We start from the raw sequence: 26,636 nt of genomic DNA on the forward strand, positions 1-26,636 counted from the left end.
GGAGTGTGATGGTTGATTATTATTGTCAACTTCACAACCTAGCATTGTCCTGGGAAAAGGGAACCTCAGCTGATGGATGTCCAGACAAAATACCCAGTGGTCATGTCTGGAAGAGATTGTCTACGATGGCTGTGGGAGGGCCCAGCCCACTGTGGGCGGCACCACCTCTAGGCCTATGTAAGAAAGTGGAATAAGCCAGTGAACGGGCTAGTAAGGAGTCATCGAGTTTTAGCTCTGAATTCCCTTCTGCAATGATGGAGTGCTGCCTTGAAATGTAAGACGAAATAAATCTTTTCCTCCTCAGATTCCTCCAGGTTGGTGTTTTAGCACGGCAACAGAAAACAAACTAGAATGTGTTTCTAGTAAGGGCGTTTTGTATACGGGATCAGTATCCATGACTTGTGATCAGCAGTGACCTGTGTATAGCTTTATACTATGGTCACAATTTCTATTAAGAGATAAGGTCTGATTCTCTTTCCTTTCAAGACAGATTGGCTCTGATTTGTAACAAGCCGGGTGCTACACCATAAAAAGCAGTGCAACTTCACTTGGCTGTCTTGTTTGTGTGTGGAAAGTAGAGCCCCGAGTCTCTATGTACATTATTCAGCTAACCCAACGCCATCGAGCTTAGGAGACCTTGTGGGGAGCCATGTTAATTTAGAGAGCTCTAATCCAGCTGCCGCTGTTCAACTCAGTGACCGGTTAAGATCAGGCACCAATAATAGCACAGCCTTAGCCACCACCAGATTGCAGCCTGATTTCATCAAATGTTGCAAGTCATAGTCATCAAGATAAGTCCTTCTGAACCCACTGAAAGTACGAGATAACAAATGTCTGTTGTGAGATATGTCATGCGGGAAGGGAGCTATCACGTAGAAATGCACGGCCGAACAAACAAAACACCATGCTACATTCTGCGGGAATGGAGTGATGGAGGAAGGTCACTGGTTAATTAAAAAAGAAACTGCTTGGCCCTCATAGGTTAGAACATAGGTGGGTGGAGTAAACAGAACAGAATGCTGGTAGGAAGAGGAAGTGAGCTCAGATACAGGGCAGCTCCTCTCAGAGACAGACGCAATGCAGCTCATCGCCAGGGCAGATGCCATGAAGCTCCGACCCAGGATGAACGTAGGCTAGAATCTTCCCGGTAAGCACACCTTGGGGTGCTACATAGATTATTAGAAATGGGCTAGTCCAGGTGAGAGAGTTAGCGGAGAAGAGGCTAGATATAATGGGCCAAGCAGTGTTTAAAAGAATACAGTCTGTGTGTTGTTATTTCGGGGCATAAGCTAGCCAGGCGACCAGGAGCTGGGGCGGCAGGAACACAGCCCGCAGCTCACACTACAATGGAGAATCTTGGAGCTCAGAGAAGCTCAGTGTGAATTCTCGCCACCACCTGTGGGCTTCATACCAGCACATTTTGGCCTCACAAGACCGTATCTTCCCATCCTCAGGTTTTCTGACTATAGGTACCCAGGGCACCCCTGTCAGCCTGCCCTGTATCCAGGCTTTATTTTTAGCCGGTGCAAACTGCCTGCCTCTCCTTTGCTGAAGAGGCTGCACACAATGGGAGCAAACATGATGTACTTTCAGAAAAGCAGGAATGAGGCCTACCCGGATCCTTTCACAGACTCGGGGAGGACTCTTAACTCTGACTTTCCCAACCCACAATGTGGGAAGGTGCCCGTCCCAGGAGAGTGAGATTGGGGCTCTCCAAGGTGCAGGGCCCAGAAAATGCTACCTTGATGAGTCCACTCACCAAGACTGGGGTAAATTCTGTGTCTAGTGCTCACTGAAAGCCTTAAGGCAGCTTAGCTAGAGACAGACTGTTCCCATCCATGAGTGGGGGGCAGGGGAGGGGGCACCGGGTGGTGAATCTTTGGGTGTATGGCTTATTGCTGCTGCAACTCTGAGAAACTGCTACTTGATTTCCTCTGTTGTTAAATTTGGGAGCATTCCATTGTCATCTCTGAAAAACATGACCGCTCTAATAAGGCCTTCTGGAGCCTTGAAGTAACCCTCAGAGGAGAGATAATTTCCCCGAGTTAAGCCCCCAACACAAAGGTGCCCATTCATGATCTCTGTCCCAGAGTTTGAATATGAGGCTGACATCATTGTCATCAGCAGCTCGGGGATTTAATTTGTGGCTGCAGTGGCAGCATTTGCATCACATTTCCACGGTGCAGTCTAACCCCCAAAGGATCAGAGGGAGACGCCAGCTGCACCCCATACCAGCATGGTGACCTTGAATTTTCTAATTCATCACTCAGGCCCTCATGTTGGCTTAGAGTGTGGGCATGCACCGGTCTTCCCAGTGAGCCCTCCCTCCCAACAAAACTGCAGCTGGCAGCCAGAGCCTCCGAGGAGAAAGAGCAGCAGCTCAGGCCACATGCAACTGCAGGCCAGCACGCACTGAATTTCAGAATAAGCATCTGGCTAAAACTTGAGCATTAACTGACACAGGATGGCCAGGAATGGGGGTCTTTAACTGATCCTCGAGAGAACACTGCATGGCTTACTATTTTGGCAGTGACTGAAAGCACGCGGGCTCACTTGAATATGAACCCAAAGACCGAGGGAGGATTCAGCCCCCTTTCCCAGGTACAGCTTTCTGCTAGAGCTCCAGCAAAGTAAATGTATCAAAACACACGTGTAACTATTCCACACAGAGTCGAAGCCTGAAGTTTGAGGAGTGCTTCCGTTACTTCATAGAAAACGAGAAAGAATTGGACCTCTATTTTTTGTTTGGCTTTGTGGCGATACAGGGAAGACCCTTGCCAATAGGCTCCTCTCTGTGTGTTTTCTATGTGCCTAAAGCTAAATTCTCTCACTGCAAATATCTGAAGACCACAGAATTATGCTAGGTACAAGCTATAGAAATGAAATAGGTAAGTCTTGGTGGAGCTCGGTGTCTTGAGGAACATCAGAAAAGTACTGGTCTAGAGAGTACAATGTGTGTGTGTGTGTGTTTGTCTATATGTATGTGTATGTCTCTCTGTGTGTCTGTTTATGTGTGTTTGTGTGTATATATGCATGTGTATGTCTCTCTCACTGTGTTTATGTGGGTGTATATCTTTCTCTCTGTGTGTATGTATTTATGTGTGTGTGTATCTATCTGTCTCTGTGTCTCTGTGTGTGTGTCTGTATCTACATGGTGTGTGTCTCTGTGTCTGTGTGTGTCTTGTTTATGTGTATATGTATTTGTATGTCTCTCTCTGTGTATGTCTGTCTCTATCTCTCTGTCTCTGGTTCTCTCTCTGTGTGTGTATGTGTGTGTGTGTGCAAGAGCATGGATATGGGAAGGCCTGTGCAGAGGGCCCTGGGTGGATTTGTTATTTTAAAACTTGAGAGTCACATTGAATTATAACACTTAGCTTTGGCAGAGGAAAGTCAGAAACCTCAGTGTTTCTTCTGCAGAATTCCAGAGTTGGGGCTGAACTAATAGGAGTGAAGGAGGTCATGGCACCATGCGCTGCTCTGTGTTTACTTTTCCTTCCTTCCAGAAAACCCTACCCATGTTCCCTTGGAGACTCTCTTGTGTCATTTCCAAGGCAGCCTCCCTTTTCCCAGCCCCAGTCCCAGCTCTGGAACCTAGGAGAGGTGACTGATCTTCCATAACTTTCCCTCATATCCCTGCTGCGTGAATACAATGTCTGCACAGTTGTTTGACCCATGGAGGCTGAAGGCAGGGCAGTGTCTCCCGGGTTCACTGCCTGATGAGCCCAGTTCAGTGTCAGACTCACAGGAGGCATTTCAAAGATGTTCGGAGGAAGGAATAACACGAAGCAACTCGGGCCAAGGTCATGGTTCTTGAAGGAGAGTCTTGATTGTGTCATTCTTTGCTGGGCAACTCAAGATACAATTCCTACCTTTTGGTACCTGCGTTCTGGCCAGTTTTCACCTCCTATTCCCCATTACCGCAGCTGAGGTCCTTACTGTTTCCCCAAGTACCCTGCACCCCTAGTGCTTCTGTTCCTGTGTTCCCTTCAGATCAGCATGACTTCCTCCCCTACTTCAGCAGCTCATGTTAAGATGGCAGTTCCTTTGTTGAAGTTCACTTAGGATGGTCATCCTTCAGGAAATCTTCCTAGGTACTTTCAGGTAGCAACTTCCCCGACTTTCTTTCTTTCTTTGAATTCTGTTTCATTCACCCTGCTGTCTTACTCTTGGGAATTCATTTACTCTAACAACATTGATACAAAACCTAGACAGGATAAAGCATTATTCTAGGATGTAGACATGGAAGCTGGAAAGGGTCTAGAACTCCCCAGGGAACTGGAGCCAAACATGTGGACCCAGGAGGAAGTAGTTATGGAAGATGGAAACCGTGCAACAGTGGAGATGCCAGCACTCGCCTCTTCAGCTCGTCAGTGCTGGAAACGGCTTCCTGTGTTTTTATTTATTTCAAGTGCCTGAGGTTGAAATATGGCCTGTGTATGCACTCTGCCACTCAGCAGCGTGGCCCCAATTCCCAGGGTTTGCCTCTTAAGCATTGTTGGAGAGAAGTGTTGTTGATAACCCATTTCCAACACTCAGCACATTTGTGATATACATTGTAGACCCTCAATTATTAGTTATCAAACACATTGTTAGCGTGTACTGTTTTAGCTCTTCGTTAGTTCATATTGATGTCTTGTTCAAAGTCACCAAAAGATCTTTTTGATTATTTTATCATTCCATTCCAATCAGACATTCTTTCATACTGTTCCCCTTTCTTCTTAACCATATGGCTTACAACACGGTCTTAGTAGACAAAGATCGGTTCTTATGGCCAGACAGGCCTTGCACATGATCCTCAACACTGCATATGTGATCCACTTACTACACTAACATATGTGATCCACTGACTACACTAACATATATGATCCACCGACTACACTAACATATATGATCCACCGACTACACTAACATATATGATCCACCGACTACACTAACATATATGATCCACCGACTACACTAACATATATGATCCACCGACTACACTAACATATATGATCCACCGACTACACTAACATATATGATCCACCGACTACACTAACATATATGATCCACCGACTACACTAACATATATGATCCACCGACTACACTAACATATATGATCCACTGACTACACTAACATATGTGATCCACCGACTACACTAACATATATGATCCACTGACTACACTAACATATGTGATCCATCGACTACACTAACATATGTGATCCACTGACTACACTAGCATATGTGATCCACTGACTACACTAGCATATGTGATCCACTGACTACACTAACATATGTGATCCACTGACTACACTAACATATATGATCCACCGACTACACTAACATATATGATCCACGGACTACACTAACATATATGATCCACCGACTACACTAACATATATGATCCACGGACTACACTAACATATATGATCCACTGACTACACTAACATATATGATCCACCGACTACACTAACATATATGATCCACTGACTACACTAACATATGTGATCCACTGACTACACTAACATATGTGATCCACTGACTACACTAACATATATGATCCACTGACTACACTAACATATATGATCCACTGACTACACTAACATATATGATCCACTGACTACACTAGCATTCATTGAACTTTCCCTTTTCTGAGAAAAGAAAATGCTATCTCCTTTTCGGTCTTACTTAGGCTACACTATCTTTTAAATTCTGCTAACCCTCTGTTACACCCTGGGCACTGTGTCTAGCCACAAGGATGTAGAGATTAAAAAGAAACCTCAACATTATCATTTTTGAAATGATGTGGGACATGAGAGGAGGCAGTGCTGTGTTTTGGTGAAAACCTCCAGGGCCAAGAATTCTAAATACGAGCCTGGTCTTCCTGTTCATTATGAAGTCATATTCCAAAGTTACAGTGTGGAATCCATAATAGTTTTATTAGCTAGGGTTGTATCTTAGGATTTACAAAAACGGTTCTTCACTTCCACTCCCATCCTAGATCTTGCAAATGTTAGAAGTGGTCTGATCTACCCCCTTGCTAGGGCTGACTTCTAAATCCCAGCTTCTCTAACTATAGTCTGTAACCTCAGTTAGGATCTTGTAGCTAAATTTAGTGTCCTACGAACTTGGCAATCGTATTAGTTTTCTGTCTGAGTGTATGATCATAAATTGTGTCATAAATATTCAGTAAATCCAAGATATTTTTGGCAGTGCTCATCTATGTTGCTCCACGTTCTGGATCCATGCACACTTTGTATGGCATAGGCCACTCTGCCATCCTGGCTAGGGATGGGTACAACAGACCATAGTGCTTTTACTATCCACAGAAAACTTCCTGCTTTTTAAGAGCCACATGGTTTCATTATGAAAAATACTTTTAAGGAGCTAGGAAAAGGTGTAGTGATTAACATCACATATTGTTTTTCCCAGCCGACCAAGTTTGCTTTCCTGCACCTAACAACTGTCTATAACCCCAGCTCCAGAGGACTTGGCAACCCTCTTCTCTCTTCCTGGGACCTGAATACCCACGGTGCACAGACACAGACAGCAAAGCAGCCATTTGCATAAAATAAAACTTTAAAAAATATTTTTAATAATTCCCTGTCATGATTCTTCAACATGTAAGTATAAAATGAGTACACTTAAAACACATGATGCTAAAAACATTGAATTTTAACAATTGATGTCCAAGTTGCTAATTTGAGTTTCATGAATAATGACTAAGTCTTGTCTTGGGATTACGGCAGACTTTCCTTTTCTGAGGTGCCACTCTTCTTAGCATTGGCAATGTAGAATCAAAACACTGATATCTGGAAGTCATTGAAGAAGCTCTGTGTCCCGTAATATCAAATATTCCACCAAAATGTAACTTTCACTGTCAAAATAACTAACCACATTCACCTCACTAGTATGCTCATTTCCTTTTGTTTTTAAGAAAAGGTAAAATTATTTTTATACTGAAAAAATTTAATTAATTTTTAATTACAATTTTTTGATATTTATTTATTGTGTATGTATGTGCAATAGTATGCACCATGGGCCACATGTTGAGGTCAGAGGACAACTTCAGGCAGTCGAGCATCCACTCCACTTCTTCCACACTTGAGTCCCAGGGATGGAAACAGGTTGTCGGGTTTGTCTGAGGGTACTTCTGTCAGATGAGTCACCTCTCCAGCCCTAAAATAAACTTATTTATGATGTACTATGAGCAAATGTTTGATTTGTGTATCTACTTTCTATACTTACATTTCCAAAGCACTGTAAAACTTTCTCACATAAAAGGGGTCGCAAATAAAAGGAAGCCTGTATTTAAATGGTGTGTTTTACTTGAGGCGCAAACGGGGAGACTCGCAGGCATTCCCATGAGTGAGAAAATTAGCTCCATCTTAAACCAAGATTTAAAGATTTGTTTCCATTGTATTTGCATGAGTATTTTGCTCGCATGTTTATGTGTGCACACTGTGAATACCTGGCACCCACAGAGGCCAGAAGAGAGTCACATCCCCTGGAAGAGGAGTTACGGATGGTTGTGGGCCTTCATGTGGGTGCTGGGAACCTGTCCTCTGCAGAACAGCAGTTGCTCTTTCTCCAGCCCCTATTTTTATACTTCTAAATGCCTTTTAAAAATCAAGACAATATTTCTTGTAGGTGAAAATTACATGAAACCCAAGTCTGAGTGTGCAAATCATCTCCTCTGAACACTGCCCCTTGTGTGTTGAGAACGGCCACTTTTGCACCACAGTGGTAAAGTAGGTAGCTGTGGCGTATTGAACAGGCTGGAAAGACAAAAGTTCTTACTGTCTGGCCCATGCAGAGAAAGTGCCACCTGCCTCTCCAGGGGACCACAGACAGGAGGAAAGCCAGCCTGGCAGTTCCCACGCTGGCTGCACAATACAATCACCTGTTGAGTTCCCCAAACAAATCCTTGCCAGGTCCCCACCCTCAATAGTTCTGGAATGAATTGGTTTGGGGTGGAGGCACTTTTAAAACTTCCTGGTAATTCCAGCGAGAGCCGGGGCTGAAAGCCACGGGATTAGTGAATGACTGCAGGAGGGTCTGAGCTTCCCAAGCGACTTCTAGGCAAGACAGTCGCAGACCCAGGTGGGCTTGGAGTACAGTAAACTGCAGTCTGTCTTTGGAGGGAGCCAGGCAGTTACTGAGGCTGACAGAGAGAAAGCATTGTTCCTCTCCATGGCGTTACTCGGAAAGTGCAGTTTTGAGCAGGCAGTTCACACGTGTCCCCGAAAGTCTTGGGACTGTGTACACGTGTCAGGCAGGCCCCCTCGGGCTGCAAGGCAAAAATCCCTGTGGGATCCCTGTTCAGGATGCACTCCAACAGGCCACCTCTCCTTTGTCTTTGCAATATGCTTTCCATAATTATTGGTGATCTCACAGGGAAGGGGGAAAAAGACAACTCTATCAGAATCCTATTCTCGGCTAACTCTGTGGGCACCATTGGCACAGGATGGTTCTGGGGCCGCGAGGCTGCTCTGAGCTATTATTGAGCCCGGCTCCTTCTCAGCACGACTCACCGCAGACAATGCAGCACACGAAGAGCATGAGGATGAACAGTAAATACGAGGCCTCGGATTTTTTTTTAATCTTGTCAGTTTTCTCCTGATTTGTGTCCTTTATCCTAGCCCCTCTGCTATATAAGCTTCTCAGAGCTAATGCCCATAACGCCACCACCCACTGGTAGCAGCAGGCTGCTGGGCCACTGTGGGGTCCTCATTGCAGGCATTTACAGTGCCTGCCATTATTCAGCAACTGTATGTGTTAACCCGGTGGCATAAGGTTGCTCCAACACCTTTCCCTCTGGTTGCTTTACACTCCGGGGGCCAGAAGCAATGGCGAGAGCGCTGTCCTCCAGACTCTACCTGCCCGGCTCAGAAGGCACACATCACATCCTGCCAGAGATAGAACAGCCCCTGCTGAAAAAGAAGGAATGCTGGGTAATTATGGAACTCAGAGGGTGCTTGACACCTCTGCCACCACTTTAAGAAAGTTAAAAATATTTCTCAGATGTATTTCTTTGCCTTTGGTAGACTCCAGTGCCGCATTTCCCCTTTGGTTTATGAAGAGCTCCCGTGATTACGCCAACGGCGGCAGGCAGTTAAGAGCTGCAATGGACGCTAGCTGCTGAGGCTGCTGGGAATGACTGCCGATGGAGGCCACAGAGCTGTTGGGGAGTGAAGATGGCCCTCTGCTTGGCTCCTTTGAATACCTCCCAGGACAGGTTATTCTTTTTACACTTATGTGACTTGGGTTGCTTTCCACAGTAACTTATGGATCCCCCAATTTGCAAACTAATGCTACTTTGGTTATTTTGAAGGCCACCTGTGCACAGACCCCTATCTCAACATACAGAGGTGGTGATGGAGCAACTGTCTCAAATAGAATTTACCCAGGTGCCTCTGTGCCTTAGAGGCAGCAGTGGGAGCAGCTGGGGGCTGAGGAGCTGTGGCTCACCTGAGCTGGAATACACATAGGCTAGGAACTGTTTTATTCAACTGTGGGAATGTGGCTTTGTGGAGGACTTAAAACAGAAAACCCAGGGGCTACAGAAGAGCAAAAGAAGGGGAATCAGCTGCTCCTGTGGTGTAGAGGGTCCTGGTCATCTCAAATGGAATGCAGCCTTGCAAACACTTTCAAATGAGCAAGTACCTTCTGTACACTGAAAACTGTATCTGCCATGACCCTCATTAATAACTTGGGAAACCATGTGGGCATGTTTGGGGGTGAGACAAAAGGGAAAGGGTGCATCTCCCAAGTTGTTGATATCCAAGTGTGGGCTCCTGGTACTGTCCTGGTCACGTGGGCCCAGGTATGTCACGTGGGCCTGGGTGGTGTCACAGAAACACACTAGCTCGGCCTATGAGAAACAGTACTGCCTCTCCCAGCATGTCGGCAGAGTCTGACTGACTGCTGGGGGGGGTCACCTAGTCATCAAACACATGAGGTCACATGGGGATATGTCGAAGGTCAGACAGATGTGGGTAAAAGATAGAGATGACCGCAACCAACAAACAAGAGAGGCTCCAGATGTGTGGGCTAGGAGAACATGTGGGAACATGAGCACGGGGCCAGGGGAAGCCCTGTGACTCACAGATTTGGTGCACAGGGCCCCCGAGTTTCTACCCCAAATTTGGCACAGCAAAGAAAGAAAGGGGAAGGCTTGCAGGATTTTTAGAATCCTCCAGGAACCCACTTGTTCCCATACACTGCACATGTGATCTCTTACGTCACTTTTTCAGAAGAACCGTGTTGAGTCTTCAGCTGCTTTGGACACACAGGGCTATGTACCAAGATGACATCTGCAGATTTGGCTATACTTTATTCCGTATCATGTTACAGAAAACAACAATGACAGTGGACAAACCATTACATCCTTCATAGTACAGACAAATTACAATTGGCAACACATATGTAACATGTAGTGCTCCATTCCCCTTGCTATGTGTCATGTTGAAGCCTGATGATTATCTGAGGTGCTAACCCCATTAGGAAGCGCATGACTCGGCGCCTCGTATAAACAAAGGCGGGGTGGGGGGGAGAAATGAAAGGAAATGAGAAAAAACCCGAAAGTCCACTCACAAACAAAGAGTGTCGATTTAATATGTGCCTCTAACACACGCTGCTGTGAGAGGGGGCGTGAGAATAGGAAATTGCCTACTTCGTTTGAGATTTAGAATTTTCCCGTTTGGTATATGAGGAAACGGAAGACTAACGTACGGTTCCCCCTGTGTACAAGCCGGGGATGGAGAAGGAAAGTATGCACGAGTATGCAGCATGTTTCTATGTATAGGGGCAGGCAACGATCTACCCCAGTATGTACAACCTAAACATCCTCTTATATAACAGAAGATTACAAACTGTACTATTCACAGATAGGTGTCTGCCATGGACGCACACATAGGGTACTGATTACAGTGGCTGTCGCATACACACAGGGGATAGGGCACCAAGAGGTCCTGGTTTTCCTACATTCCCATAGGCTCCCTCGGAAACTTCTAGTCACTTGAGAGCTAGAAACAGATTCTCATCCTTGCACGCTGGGAGACGACTGCCCCTGCTTCATACCCCTCTACTTTCTGGCCTAGCACAGCAAACACATTTTTGCGTCCTGTGTGTCTTGTATGTCTTAATTAAGCTGTTTCCCTTAAGAAGATGGAAACTCAGTCCCATACTTCCTTTCCAAATACTGTGTGCAGTGAGGTTGAGCTGATACAATCACCACGTCAAGGTGTTCGTGCTAATATCAGCTGTCCAAACTCAAGCGAGTCCTTCATAGAAAAATAATCTCTCCAGCATTCCAGCGCTTTCTCAGTTGTATACTAACATGCTAAAGGATGCCGTCTGCACAGATTTTCGTGATGCCCTCAGAGAGGGCAGGAGAGAAAAGCAGGGTATGGGGGACAGGACTGTGCCAGGTTGGGTTGGGGGACACTTTGGATGTCCTTCCTTGATGACAAGGACATGAAACTCAAACCCTTCTAACCTGAGAGGTGGGCGTGACTTGGGGCAGACCCCACACTGAGCAGCGCCATGCCTTCCTTCCCAGGAGACGCTGTCTAGACAAGGGCATGGATCTCTAGTGGCCTTTACATTGCTCATTCGAAACCTCCAGCATTAGCATGGAGCCCTGACTTTTGCTGGGTAGCATGGAGCCCTGACTTTTGCTGGGTGAAATAGACACACGATGCCTCCTCCCCGCCACCCAGATGAATGGAGGATTCTAAGCAAACCACAGGGGAGGCTGTTTTTAATTACATGTAAAGTTTTCTCCTCACTTAAAGAACTCCCAATTTAATTATATTTTAAGTCAAAATACCTGCAAAGACTTCCCGCGGAAGGAATGTACGAAAGAGGTATGAAAATGATTCCCAGGCAGCAAACAGTACACGGGGTCACCTTGAGAGACACTCTGCCTTCTTTCAAACCATCCGGGAAGCAATTCCTTGCTTTGTGTTTTCGAGATTTTAAGTACTTCTCCCTTTGGATAGGCTAGATGGTTGGTTATGCCTATTACTCAGAGACAACGCCTTTGAAAGTTTTAAGAACCTGGCCCTACTTCCAGGGACATACTGGGTTTGACTACTGGCTTTGATACTCATTCGAGAATCAGAAAGCTCTCATCAAACTGGATCATAATTCCTCATCTTGATCCTAAAAATGTGTGACACATCTCAAGCTTGTACTTTCTTCTCTTTTCTCAGGAGTAGTAGAACACAGAGCAATGTGTGGAGATTTGTGTCCAGAGTTTCAAAGGGCATGCTTTATGTGACGTTTCCTAACTGTCCCCCCCCCCCCCCAGCTCTTCCTTACTGGGATTCTGTAGTGAGGCTGATTGTGGAAGACGCCTGCCCTGGGCAGCTCCCCCCAGACCAAGGAGCAATGAGTGCCTGAGTCCTCTCTCCCAGCGACACAGACTTGCCTTCATCTTCCAAAGCCCCAGAGTGCCTTAAAACAAGGGAATCCAGGCCTTTCTTTGCCATTTCTATTTTTAAAGCAAAATTCCCGCATTGTTTAAGAACTGAGTTTGAACACTTACTACAGGAGAGTGGTTTAAAGTCTGGTACCCAGCGGTGCCTTCTGAGCGGCTTGGAATGTGTCTGAACAATCCGATTCAAAGGTGCTTTGTTGTAAATGAGCAAAATTTTAACTCTAGATAATTTTTAAACTTGCTTTTTAAGCATTAATTGGCAAAGACGGCTCCCAGGACTCGCCCTGACAGATTTTTTTTTTTTTTGCACCCAAGTTTTAAGAAAGATATTCCTCACTATTTTCTCCAGTTAAAAAGCACAGAGCATAACAGAGCTGATGGGGAAAAAAAATCAGATGTGGACAAGACCCAGAACACATGTAAAAACTGACTTGCTTTCTACGGGTTAAAAAAAAGAAAACAGAAGCCTTCATCTTCATCCTTGTTCTTGGTGCTTGTTTCTCTAGCTACGGCCTGCTCAGAAAAAGCCATGCCATTGGAAATGCTAAGCAGTTCTGGGCGCCCATAAAAATGTGGGGACAATTTCAATAAAAAAGGAAACCCCACATTTCCAAATGTCCTCGAAGGTAAGCAACAAGTCGCCGGGTCCTGCTATCTGGGACCATGGTGTCTAGTCAGTCAGAACATGGGGTTTGTTTTAGCAATAAGAATGCCCTTCCTGGTGGTTGCACAATGTATTCTGTTCTCAAAGAAAACACACATTGTTTCACGCTAGTGTGTGGCTTTCAAGTGCAGACATTACAAAGGAAGTGTGAACAGCAAATGTGTTGTCTTAATGTGTTTAAGACATGGCTGGTGAAAGCATAAAACCCCTTCACAGAGATACTGTGCAGCAGAGGGAAATCAAACAGAATCAAACACAAAAGACTGAAAAGAATACATGCCATGTATCAGTAAGCAAAGCGTAATCTTCACATAGTTCTTGGAAATCACAAGGTATCCAAATGCGTGCAAGGTTTTAAATAAATTGCAGAGAAAACAGGGTCTTGCCAGTTTCAATTTTCTTGTAAGTGAACTCCACCACAGGGGGCAGAAGGGAACTGGTCCAGGAGCCCAGCACTGTGGGCCACTTCATTAGTGCTCTTTTCTTTTTGTATTTTTTCTTCTTCTTTTTCTTCCCAGATTGATGACAACTTAATCCTGGAAGAAGGAAAAGAGAAAACTGTTGCATTAAGAAAAAAACTTACATCATTCATTTTTACTAAATTGCTTGAGACATTAAAATTGGTCAGGCAGGAGTGAACCACTGCTGCTCTCCGCAGCTCCGCCAAGCACATACACTGGAGGCAGAACAATTTCCTCTATGAAAACCTCTCTTAAAAATGATAAACAAATGTCCTGACTGTTTTCTTCCCTTGAAACACTGTATGTCCATGCATTTAAATGGGCTAAATTCCTCTCGGACTACTTAGAGATAAATACACCCAACTAAATTCCTTCCCTAACCTATTAGAGGCAATGCTACTCTGAATTAAGTGCCCGGAGCAGCAGATCATTAGAAGGACAGACCATCATGTTTGTTTGTATGAATGTGAAAGAGAAAAGTGGATCACACACACGCCTTTAAACCTTGGTTGCATATTTTTGGTTACATTAGATCACCAGCATGGAAGCGGGCCAGTGTGGCGCCCCTTCCCAACTTTCTGCACAAGTCTTCAAGCTTCCAAAGACATTGACTCGAGACTGGGAACCCATTGTAGGCAAGGTTGTCATTGCAAATGAAGGAATCTTCCTTGTATATCTCTCCATACTTTTAAAAAAAGCTCTTATTCATCTTTGTTGAACTCTGGGTAGGAAAGAGGACATCTGGGGGGGGGGGGTTCATTTCAAGGTCAAGTCCCACAGTTGAAGGAGTTAATGCTTCAGTTCTCCTTCACCCCAGAACAACTAGGCTTGGAAGCTTGTTGGTGATCCCTGCCTACCCAGGGCTGCCCCCAGAGATCTATTTCAGAGACCCTTGTGCTGATGCTGTTCCCATGGGCTGCAGCATTGAGGACATTCCCTGCCCGGTAGGAACTAGCGGTATATGAACCAAGAGAGCAACAAGTTCCATTCTTATACTTAAGATACACGAGAACATCACTCCTACCCCTCTACTGATCTTCACTTACCCTGAAGATGTTTTAAAATTTTACCCTCACCTTCAATTTTACTTTTAATGGAGATGAAATTCGTATAACACAAAACCAAGCATCTGAAGGTATAACTGGGTGGTACTTGGTCCAACCACAATCCTGTACAACTGTTTTCTCTCAGCACTTTCAAAGGAGGTGATGCCATTCCCAGCAGCCACCCGCATGGTCCCCCGCCACACCCATTGACTAGCACCAACTATCTGACTGTCTGTGGGGCTACCTGCTTCGAGAGGAGTCAGGCAATGTGTGATGTGTTGCAGTTGGCGGCTCTCAGCTAGCATTATGTTGTTAAGGTTCACCATGTTGTAGTATGGACCAGTACTTCATTATCTTATAAAATGTTTAGGTAATGTCTCACTATATGGCTATATCACATGGTCCTTACCCATCAGTTAACACAACTCGAACTGTATTACCCTGTGGCTGCTGTAAATCTGATATGGTGAGTGTCTGCTCTAATACCAGATCTGAATCTTTGGTTACACACCTGCAGGTGTAACTTCCGGATCAAACAGAAATTCAACTTTTCAAGTTTTGGGAAACGACACAACTTTCCATAGACAGGGCACTGTTTAGCTTCCCACCCACGGCAAAGACATGCTTGGATTTCACCAGGCCCTTGCCCACGCTTGTTATTTCTTTATTTTGAAATTATAATTATTTTGTGATGGCTGACTTACTCCTATTGATTAGCCTTTCCTAATAGTGAGTGGCGCTGAACATAGCTTTAATGAGCTTATCTGCCATATGGAAATGGTTCTTCAGAGTAATATCCATTCAGTCCTTTCCTCGCTTTATAATTCATTTTGTTTTGCTGCCGAGCTGCAGTTCTTCGTACACTTGGGACATTAATTTCTCATCAGATAGCTTTCTGGTACGGATTGCCAGTGACGCCATACTTTGGAATCTGAACGAGTTCAGCTTACATATTTTTATTGTGTTGCTTATATTTGGTGTCATGTTAAAAAAAAATGCAAAGTGGAACCGAAAGATTAGATCCTATGTTTTCTTCAATGATCTCCCGCAGTTTCAGTTCGTTCACATATTTTGGGTATGGCATGAAGTCGGGATCACCTTCTGTTCTTGAGAGTTCTCTGCCACCTGAGCGGATGAGACGTAAATCCTGTTTCTGGAGAGGCCTTGGCTGGCTGCACAGACACCGCACAGATGCTGCTCTGGCTAGCATTCTCTATCCATAGGAACTTGCCCCTCATTTCCACTCATAGATGCATTTATTAAGTCTCTTCTAGAAGAAGTCACAACCACAGCACAGCAATGATATGGAAACACCCCTAGAGCCCCACCCCACCCCCTTCCTCCCAGAGAAATAGAGAAAATGCACTTTGCTCCTTTGCATTGTTACGTCAGTATACATTCTGAGGTCCGCATGAAATTTCTTCCTGAGGTCCTTGAGAGCAAGGACAGAGAGCACGTGACCCTACGGTATTCCCACAACACTATCTCACTACCAATTCTGACCTTCTTATTAAGTGGATGACAGAGATGCCCTTTCTATTCCATGCATGGGGACTAATTATATTGCCGACTAAGCCGAGGTGTACCCGGAGCAGGGCACAGGCATAACCCAGGCACATGGTAAGCGGTTGATGAAGAACTGTAAACGAGAAGGAAGGGTCTGAAAGCATAGGGATGGGTAGGAATGGCACACTCCCTAAAGCTCAACAGTTCTTTCCTGTGGCAGCGACAGTCGATACTAGGCAGCTACTTCAGCCACAGTGCCCACTTGGCTCGGTATAGAGAAGAAAGCTATTGGCAGACACACCACCAGTCAGTCAGGGTAGAGGGAAGGATTTATTCTTTGGTATAGGAAAAACATACTTTTTTACTCTACTATATTATATTCAAAAGGAATGTTTTGATTTCAAGTATATGTTACTTTACATGACAATAAGTTATGTTAACACCATACACTTTACTATCCCCTTGAGTTCATTAAAGATGTTTTCTACACACTGATACTATTTATTTGGTCTTGCATTGACCTGACTCTGGCTGAAATCTCTAGGAGAATCATAAATGCCTAACCTAAGGTATAGCAGAATTAGATAGCAAGGGCCACACACTAGCACTAATTGGCTGGTAAGTGATCGATGCAGGGGTTAGTTTTGAGTTCTGATGTTTGGTGGAAGAATCTAAGAACAAGAAAACAGAGGCAGCGCCCATGACAGCACACCTCCCATCTCTGTGATGACTCTCAACAGCTCATATCGCACCATCTCCCTGCCTAATGCTTTCACAGAGAACGGGATGCTCATCCTCTTGCCTTGGGCATCGTTAGGTTCAAGTTTTACTGAAAGCACATAAAACATTTTTAGGAATCTAAGTGCAATCAGGTATTTCACGGGTGGGGATTTAGGCTGAAGGAATGAAGATTTGCTTTGACAGACAAATAACGATGTGACTGTAAATCTCCTTTACATTTGGTTGTTAATAAAGCACATCGGACGCACAATGCAAATGAACAGTGAATATGAAGGATAAGCTGGATGGATGGCCAGCGAGCACAGCCAATCCTAGTACGTAAATCACAAAGCAGGTGGGCGCCATTTTTATCTAGTTTCCACAATGAGCTTTCTCTAAAATGAGTGTTTTAAAGACGATTCGATTGACTCGATTGATAGAATCCTTACTCAGAAGTATCTACATAGAGAGTCTCAGCTATAAATATTAATTAATTGAATCACTGGTACCCATAATGCAACTTTGTTCTGACCCATGCGCCCTATGAACTAGATATTTTTTGGATTCAATTTTCTTAAAACCAACTGTCCGCGTCATGTGATGGAGGAGATGAGAAATGAAAATGAGAAGCCGTGCTGTGCAGGTGGGTGACCTGTGGGAGAGAGTCTGCCTGCTAGGATTTTTACACCAACCATCAGACACAGACCAATTGATTAGATCATCTCGTACCCGCCACCAACTAGGCTCAAGAGACTAATTAGAGAGAGTACTGCCTGCGCGGGCACCCCATTGACACCTAATTTGCTCAGCCAAAGCCTTTGGGGAAAATGTATTATCTCTGCAGCTGCACTTCATGCATTTCTGATTTGAGGCATAAGCAAGGAGTGCGCCATCACTCTTTTGAGCAAGCTGAATGTAGAAGCCCTTAAGTGCTAAACGCAAGCAAACAGACTCAAATTAAAACCAGGCCAGGCGCTTTCTAATTCCCCCTGTGCTCTCTGATAAATCTTTGTGTGTACAGACACACACCACTCAGTACACACATGCACACCGTTTCTGTGCCGGAGGGAGAGCAGAAGCAGCCGAGGCCCCAGACCAGGGTGTTCAGATGGCCTGTGGTTCACACTGGCCTGTTGACCTTCTCCATGGCTTTGTGTTTATTTTTACTGCTGGTTCTCCTGCTCCCCCACTCCCCTTGTCTGATCACCGTCCAGCCTCAAAGTAGTCTTTTCTTTACAGGGAGACTTTTAAAAATAATTTCCCTCTAAGCCTCATCAGAGAAAAGTGGTTATTTCGATTCAAAATTAAAACAACTATGTTTTCTTTTAATCACCCAAGTTATGGACAGGATGCTATCAGGTTGTAGATGTGGCTGAGGGGTGACTGCTCATTTCCTCTATTGCTAAAGACTCCTGAAGAAGTCTCAACTGAGAAGACACACCAACTTTTGACAGAAAGGAAGCTCCCTCATGCAGGATTTATCTGACAACTAAGTCCTCTTTTAACAAAGGAATATCATTTAACTGAGTTTCCTTTTATCTGCTTCAGAGGTAAAGTGTCACTAATGGTTACCCCCTCTCTGATGGAGAGAGCCACGTAGAGGCACAGGGACATTTAAAGATAAGTATCTAACTACTACATGTTTGGAAAAAGAAAGTAAAACAATTCAGCTAATATGGAAAAATTGGGGTGACTTGGCACCAAATCTGGAGGATTCAGGCAATGAACTTCTATGGTAGACAAAGGAGAAAAGAACGAAGCCCAAAGGGCCATGTTGTGGTGTGGTTTCCTTGGTGGACTCAGCGGACCCACGCCTCCCTGCTCAGAGCTGCATGGATTAATCTTCCTATACGCTCGGAGAAATCCCAATAACTGCGAAGTTCTTTATGTTCATTTAATTCCTAACTACTCAATAAATAATTTCTAATAAACTGCTTTACCTGCATGGCTTTTAAACATGTGTTTAAGATTGGGCTCCTGTCAGTGGAGTCTTGTGCCCACCAGACTCTTTTCCTAAGGGCATTGAGGGAGGGGCTTGAAAATATTTAGAAACTGGAGCCTTTACAACTGCACGTAACCATCTGTAGAACTTATTCTGGTTTTCTAGAGAAGAGAGATTAGAATCTTTCTTGTCTACAAGATTTCACATGGCAACTGTCTAGGAAGGGTTGATCTCTAAGGCTCTGTTTGTTTAAAGCACTAAGAAAACCAAAGTAAATCTTTGTACGCTATTCATCTTCAAACACAATGTGCTGTTGCACAGAATTAAATGCAAATGACAATAATTGCAAAGTACTGGGGGTAAGGCCAGATAACCACACACACACACACACACACACACACACACACACCATCTCATTTGTGTGCACGTACACACCACATGGACAGGTTTTATTCTGAACATTTTTTTTATCAGTGTTGGAATCAATTCAGAAAAATCTGCTGACAGTTTAAATAACTATCTTTTTGAGTGAGTTCAAGTTATAATTTAGCTAGAAATACAGGTTTTCTTTCAGAACATCTGAAATCAGAGTTTTCCAGTTTCTCTTGCCCTGTGCTGACTCTCCCGGGATGGGAGAGAGTGTAAAACAGACAGAAGTGGGAACTTAGCAAACCTACTTCAGAAACTTATTTCTGGTTTGTGAGAATCATGCTTCTCTCCTACAGAAGAGAACATATCTTTGAGACCAGCAAGATACTATTAATTAAAACGAATACAGAGAAAGACAGGCTTTGTTTTAAGCTCACCAGAAGGTCCATCATTCGAAATAGCCCAAATCCTTTAAGTTGAAAGCTGTTTGGTAACATCCATATGGACTCACAATTCACTAATTGCAGCAACTTTGCACATTTTAAGCTTTTGTGCCAAAGTGGTGATTTTAATTAGAAAACCTTCAGGCAAAGCTGCAAGTCTGACATCTCAAAACAAAGCATTTCTCAAATGCGGAGACGGGTTTAACATATCATTTTAATAATCATCATTATCAACAAACATTTACTGAGGTCCTCATTAAAGGCCAGGCATTATATGATGTATAATTAGTATTGATTGAAAGGATTGTGCTATTTTAATGGTGTGACTGTTTATTAAATCGAGTTTATGTAAACGTCAAACGCTGGTCATATTTTTGACACATATAGACAAAAGATTGACAGTTTTGGGATGGCTTCCCACCCTAATGAGAGCCAGGAGGGCACAGAAGTCTTGATGAGATCTCCTTAGAACCAAGTCATTATTCATGTCTTAAACACACATATTTATAAAAAGTAAGTAATACAAATACATTAAATTATAACTGGATGTATATAAAATGCAAAATATAAAAAACCCTGTGAGGCCTAAAACATCCCACTGGAACCATTTTAATGACAAAGCTGACAGAAAGGTCGTCACCAAAGTCGGCTGATTCTTCACAAGGATTTCTTGTTATTTGAAGCTTTCTATTTGCTCAGCAGACCTTTACAAGTGACTGGGTCCCAAGTGAGTGTAAGTTAATTAAGCAGGATTCTGATGCTGTAACCCTCCTCATACATTACAGACCTATCAAGATATGTTTAAACAAATCCAATGCAGCATCATGGAACTGAGCGATGTGAGCATTTTCACAACTTACACTGAGCACACACACAAATCCCATAAGACTGCTTATCGTATTTAGTGGGCAGACAAGCACAAAGGTGCGCGTTAAATTTTAATTAAAATAAAATTAATTTTATTTTGAGTAAGCCCATTATTTTTTTAGAGTACTCACGCAGCATTATTGTCAAAAAAATGTTTTCACGCTTAGGGTTCTGAATTTAATATGTATGATCATCTATAATTTTGAACCCATTGGGTGAACTATTATATTTAGTAAAACTTGCAAAGATAAAAATTGACTTCTGTAGCATATGATTGGTCAGCAGAGAACGATGCCAGTATACCAGGATCATGGGGCATTTCTTTCTAATTCTATACTTGTCAAGTATGAACTAACAACAGCCATGTGCTGAATACATAAATACAGTTGCAAGCCAGCCAACGAGGCACATGGCACTGTTCACCCCATCCTCCTATGCTGCGTGCCTCCTTTCTGCTTGCTTTGGCTAGAGGCTCTGTCTTGGGATGAGCTGTTAATTGTCCCGATTGTCCGAACCCTCTGGCATTTTCCCCTCTCTACCAGTTTTGGTAGCTCAACCTTTACTTCAAGCCCCGCTCACTTGTCAGCTGTGGTACTCTTTAGTCCTTGTCATGAGGGAGCATGACGCTGTCAAGTTGTATAAAGTAATAATGGTCTGCCTCCTACTCTCTCCCCAATGGCCCTACAGCTTTTGCTGTAGGATTTCCCTCAGCAGTTGGGAGCATGAATGTCACACTGCACTAGACATGTCTATTCTTACGGGAACACACCATGACACTGTCACGAGACACCAGGAAATGTTTGCAGAGATGTTTGCTGCTCACCTGCTCAGGGCTACGGACGGGGAACAGGTTGCTCAGCTCCCCAGCATTGCACCATGATGAAACTTCCTCCATCAAAGGCAGATCATTGAATTCGTGGGCGTCTCAGGCGGGAACCAGAGAACTACAAAATCCTCCAGTGTGCAGTCCCCACCAAGTCACGAGCTGTTAGGTTTAATTGTTCAAGTACTTTCGTATTTTGCACCATTAGTTGCTACAGTTTTATGATATTCAAGATCAACTATAAAATATGTCCTCTCAGAACATACACACTAGTGTGAGATATAAACACTAGTATTTTGTACTCATGGACATTGTCTCCTATTTTTATTCTAGAGAAGGAATCCAGAACGAAGACCATGACCCATGGAAGAGAAAGCTTCCATAAATGCGACTTTAAAAAATAAAGTTCTGGTCCGTTTCACCATCAGCTGCATGTCCTCTAGACCACTGTCTGCATGAAGCCTGTCACAGGGCTCAGTACTCAGAGCGCTGATGACAGGACTCACACCCATACAAAATGGAAGACACAGAGTCCAGTTTGCCCGGATGGAGGGGACGCCTATGAAGAGAGGTTTGTTTTTAAAACTGAGGCAAGTCAGAAGGAGTTGGGGACCCTCGAAAGAGCACCAGGATTAATAAGTGGGGGCCTCCAAGTGTACTAGGAAAAGAGAGATGGCAAGATTGGTTGGTACTTTATTATGGTTGGTACTTTATTATACTTTTGGTTGGTATTTTTTATATTTTATTATTGGTTGGTACTTTATTATGCTGAAATGAGAAACATGCTCATTTCTTAAGACTGTTGAGCATGTAGCAGAGCTGTATGGTACGTAAAGAACCTTAGAGTTTGGCCAGGACAAGGATGGATAAATAGGATGTGTAATTGTTATTCTAGAACTCATCTACACAATGAAGAAGAACTGTGCATGAGAAGATGGCATGTACCCCAGGGTGACCAGTGCCGCTGGACAAAGTTCCAGCATCTCGACTGTGATCACAATTTTTGGTACCTTTTACTTTCATTTTTAATGATTCTCGCTACACGCCTTTCCCTTTGGGAAATCTTGGGGGGGGGGTTTGAAGGATGAAAATGTGTACAATGGCAGCCTCTGTAAACAAAATAAATATTTAGAAAAAACTCCCTGCCACTGTGTAACCAAATAGCCCGATAATTCTGCCTGTTCCCATACAAGTTAACAACAGGCCTCTAGAAAATTTAGAAATGTAACATCTGCTTCATAAATAAAGTATCTTTGATAATCAAAATTATAAATTCCTAAAGTCTACTCAGGTTCATAGTAGTATTGTCTAGCTTCATCTTGCCTCACTTTGAGCTTTAGCTATTTTTGGATAAACTAAGCCATTTAAAAAACTACAATATTCCATAAAGGAGTGTCAGATCCTCCGAGAAAGCCCCTTTCCCAAGGTCTAGCATTTAGAACAAAGTCTCCATTCCCTGGGGGCTTGAAGAAAGTTCTGCTTGAGAAATAGGGACATTCTTGTCTCTGGCAAGAGGAACTCATAGCCCTCCATTAGTATACGACTGGTACCCATTAATTTGTCAAGGTCAATGCTAATTTCCTCAAACACTGATTTCAAGCCACACCCCAGTTCACATACTCCTTTCTCCCATTTAATCCAATGTACTGCTACAGAGTATAAAAGGTGTATTCTTTTTCAATCACTGGGCAGCCATCCTGATTCACTCTCCAATCCTGTGAGCCTCCTCCTTTCCCCTGCTGACCCGACACCTCCTGGTTGGAATTTGAACCCCACCAGAGTGGGTCTCCAGCAGAAAGACTGGGGATGACAAGATGCCGCAGCAGATAAAGTGTTGGCCATATAAGGACAAGGACCGGACTTGAGACCCCTAAAACTCATGGAAAATTTGTGTAGACATGGAGGCTGCTTGTAGTCCCAGTGCTTGGGGAGCAGAGACGAGGAATCACTGGACCAAGCCAGCTAGTTATGAGTAGCTGAAATCGGGGAGCTCCGGGTTCAGTGTGACCCAGCCTCAGCAAAAAATAAAAAATAAAAAAAAAATGGAGGAGAGAACAATTAATGAACACATCTGTATGTGTACACATCCGTGAACCCGCACATGTGAACATGTCTATACGCACAGGCACACCACCATACACATACACATAAAAACCAAGAAAGACAGGTAAGTCCAAACACAGTGTCTGGAGAAAGAGGAAGGTGTTAATCCTGCCAGTCAAGGACTGGGAGGCAGCAAGTGGCCACTGCCGCAGGCAGGTATCTGCTGCATGCCAGTCTGTGGATGCAGATGGAGGCAGGGGAGCTGAGAGGCTGACCAGGGTGGCAAAGCACAACTCTGTAAAGGCCTGCCTAGGAGTTGAGACTTAATGCTATGTGTAGTGAAGTGGTACAGGGCACTCTCATGCCCCAACCCAGGGAAAGACGCATGCTCCTCACACTTCTGAAGTCTTGGGTGACTGTTTTAAGGGCTGTAAGCGACCGATGTCCTCTTTAAGATGTGACCAAATTGGAGGGTTCATCTTCCAAGGACTACTGCAATTGCTAAGTACCAGGCTTTGTAACACTAAATGCTGAAATGTTTTATTGTACCCGAGAGAAATATTCAGTGTTAGGGATGAATGAGGACATAGAAATTAAGTTTCCTCCCAAGGACCATAATTTGTAAAACATAGCCCTTGGGGACAATTTGGAGATTTCCATGCCCTGGGAAGATGTATTAGGTGCTTGGTAAATAGCTTGTTCATTCATGTCTTTGCATTTGTCTGTGTAGTTAGGCAGAAACTACAAGAATAACTCCAATCTTTATTGCTCTGCTATCCTTCATAATTCATACACGATTGCCTGTTTTTGATTAACGCACAGCCTCAGACAGACTTTCAAATTGCAGCATTTGGAGTTCGGAAATGCCATCGCATCCTGGAAAGAGCAACTGCACCGAATTAGAAAACATCGTCACTTTGTCTTGATTCACTGTGGTTGTGCATCGTGCACGAGGAGTTGCAGCTCATTAGAAACGTGAAGCCTGTAATGTCTGGTAAGTGAGACGTTCACATTAGCGCAACTGCTTTCCTCCCGGCATAAAGCGGTTGACATGCTAACAACTCAGCGTTCTAGTGTCAGAGCAAAGAACAGCACTTGCAGACCTGGGGTCGATTTCCCACTTGCATTAGCAATAGAGCAGGAGAATGCAGTGAGCGGAGCAGCGTGCTCCAGGCTCCTGGGATTAGGGGATGCTCCGTGCCTTTGTACTGTCCACCGGTGGCAGACTGAAACAAAGCCCCCAGCGCAGGCCATGAATGGAGCTTATATTGTGAGAGTCTCTGCACCAGCGCTGCACACAATGCAGTGGGGCAGGAATGTGACATTTCCTCCTTCACACCTGTGAGTGGGGAGCACATCCCAGAAAGATCTCATTTCCTCTTCACAGAGATGCTGAAGAACAAAGCCACGTCTTGTCTGGGTTGCGCTGTTTGTTTTCCAGTCTGCTGGCATTAAAATGGCACCCTAAGCACCTAGCACGTCTCATGACTTTCTGCTAAGTCCTTTTCAAAGGCTCTGGCTTTTCAATACTTGGTGTCATTTGGAATTAAAGGGGAAAAAAATATAGTCGCTTGGCTGTTTCATGCTATCACAGGGAAAAATCATCCGAGTTCCATTTAGAAAACAATGATCAAACAGACAGTATATTGCAGAAAGTCTATTGATTAAAAAGAGGATGAGCCCAAGAAGCTTCAGGAGCCATATTGGTTTTATTCCTTTGGCAAACACTGGAGTCAGTTGTCCTGAAATGGCAGCTCAGAAACACTTTCATTTTTAATTACTAACCTCCCATGTTTCAGCACTACAGTCGATAGAATTCTCATAACCAATCTTTGACTATTTTGGGGCAAACAGGATATAACCCCCACATGTTTAGACTAATGTAGTAAAGCTAAATTTGTCTCACTCAGTACTTTCTTATCAAAAACCGACTCTAATAAGGTTGATTTTTAGACTTTGATGCATGTAAAGGAGAAATTCAGCCTTCTCCTAGACCGTGGGATCTGACAGAAAGGGCTATTCAGCTAAGAGAAGGAATCAGCATCAGGGGATTGCTCTGAGCCACAGTTCATACAAGCAGAAAAAATGAGATGCTTCAGAAACAAGAGAAAGAAGAGCTTTCTGTGAGAAGGGCAGTCGATGACATTGTACAAACACTACTGACCCCAACAAAACAGCCAACCGTGGTGAGTACTTGGAGGCCTATTATGCTATGGACATACCTGTACTATAAGAATATCTTTACCATAAATTCTTTGCCTCTGAAATCCAAGCATGTACAGCCTTAACCTCTGGCATGAATGGCTTCCAAAATGATGAATAAATATCCAAACTGCGAAATTGAATTCTTGAATATCATCTCCTTTTCTACTGCCACCAATACCTCAATAAAGTGACCAATAAAGCTGCTAGCAGTGAGCGAAAGCTCTCAGCTCAGCAGATCAATGACAAACATGGGAACCAGATGAACACAAGACAACTTCCTCCAGACAACAGCATGTTTAGCTACATGCAGAGTATACCATACAATTTCAGTTGGTTCATAGACCTTCTGGCACTATGAACCAACTAAATCTGTAGACCACAGGACAAGGATCTCTGCCAGGATGCCATCCTGCTGGAGCATCAAGCAGCCTTTCTCCTACTAGACGTCAGCCCCCAGCATAGCGCCAGGGAAATGTCACCATGAGATGTACATGAAGGGACCAAAGGGAGCATTCTAGGGACATTCCCCTTTTATGATAAAAAAAAAATACAATTTTAAAATCCCAGGCTGTGCAGCACATTTCCTTCTAGACTATTCTATCTAGTATAGGCGACAGCAAGCAGGTGAAGTGACAGGGGTGGCGTGGTCCCTGTTCACATGATCCTGGGAGTTTGAGGAGCTGAGTGGAAAACACCTTTCCCCAAGTAGAACCCTCACTCTCCCCTCTTTTCCTTCTTTATTAATATCAGTATCAGTGAGGAAAGATTGTAGTATTAGGAGCGGCGGGCTACGTTCCGCCACCCGGCCGCCCGCATGGCTAGGTTATGCCCCGAAATAATTACACGGAAACTGTATTCTTTTAAACACTGCTTAGCCCATTAGTTCCAGCCTCTTATTGGCTAGCTCTTACATTTTGATCTAACCCATTTCTAAAATTCTGTGTAGCACCACGAGCTGGCTTACCAGGAAAGATCTTAACCTGCGTCTGTCTGGAGTGAGAGAATCATGGCAACTCCTGACTCGGCTTCTTTCTCCCAGCATTCTGTTCTGTTTACCCCGCCTATCTAAATTCTGCCCTATCAGAGGCCAAGCAGTTTCTTTATTAATTAACCAATGAAAG

The 26,636-nt window shown here is 44.0% G+C and overlaps 1 protein-coding gene across 5 annotated transcripts in view; it reads right to left on the reverse strand.

The window, feature by feature from the left end:
* Nucleotides 1-10,298: 10,298 nt before the first annotated feature.
* Cdk14 (cyclin dependent kinase 14) overlaps nucleotides 10,299-26,636 on the reverse strand; it is a 617,691-nt gene continuing 601,353 nt past the window's right edge. For all 5 annotated transcript variants that reach the window (XM_057758883.1, XM_057758884.1, XM_057758887.1 and 2 more), the window contains one exon: nucleotides 10,299-13,626. The gene's annotated coding sequence lies outside the window, so the exon portion shown is untranslated. The remainder of the gene's footprint in view (nucleotides 13,627-26,636) is intronic.

This window comes from Chionomys nivalis, chromosome 26 (assembly GCF_950005125.1).
Source record: "Chionomys nivalis chromosome 26, mChiNiv1.1, whole genome shotgun sequence".
In the NCBI taxonomy this organism is placed as follows: Eukaryota; Metazoa; Chordata; class Mammalia; order Rodentia; family Cricetidae; genus Chionomys; species Chionomys nivalis.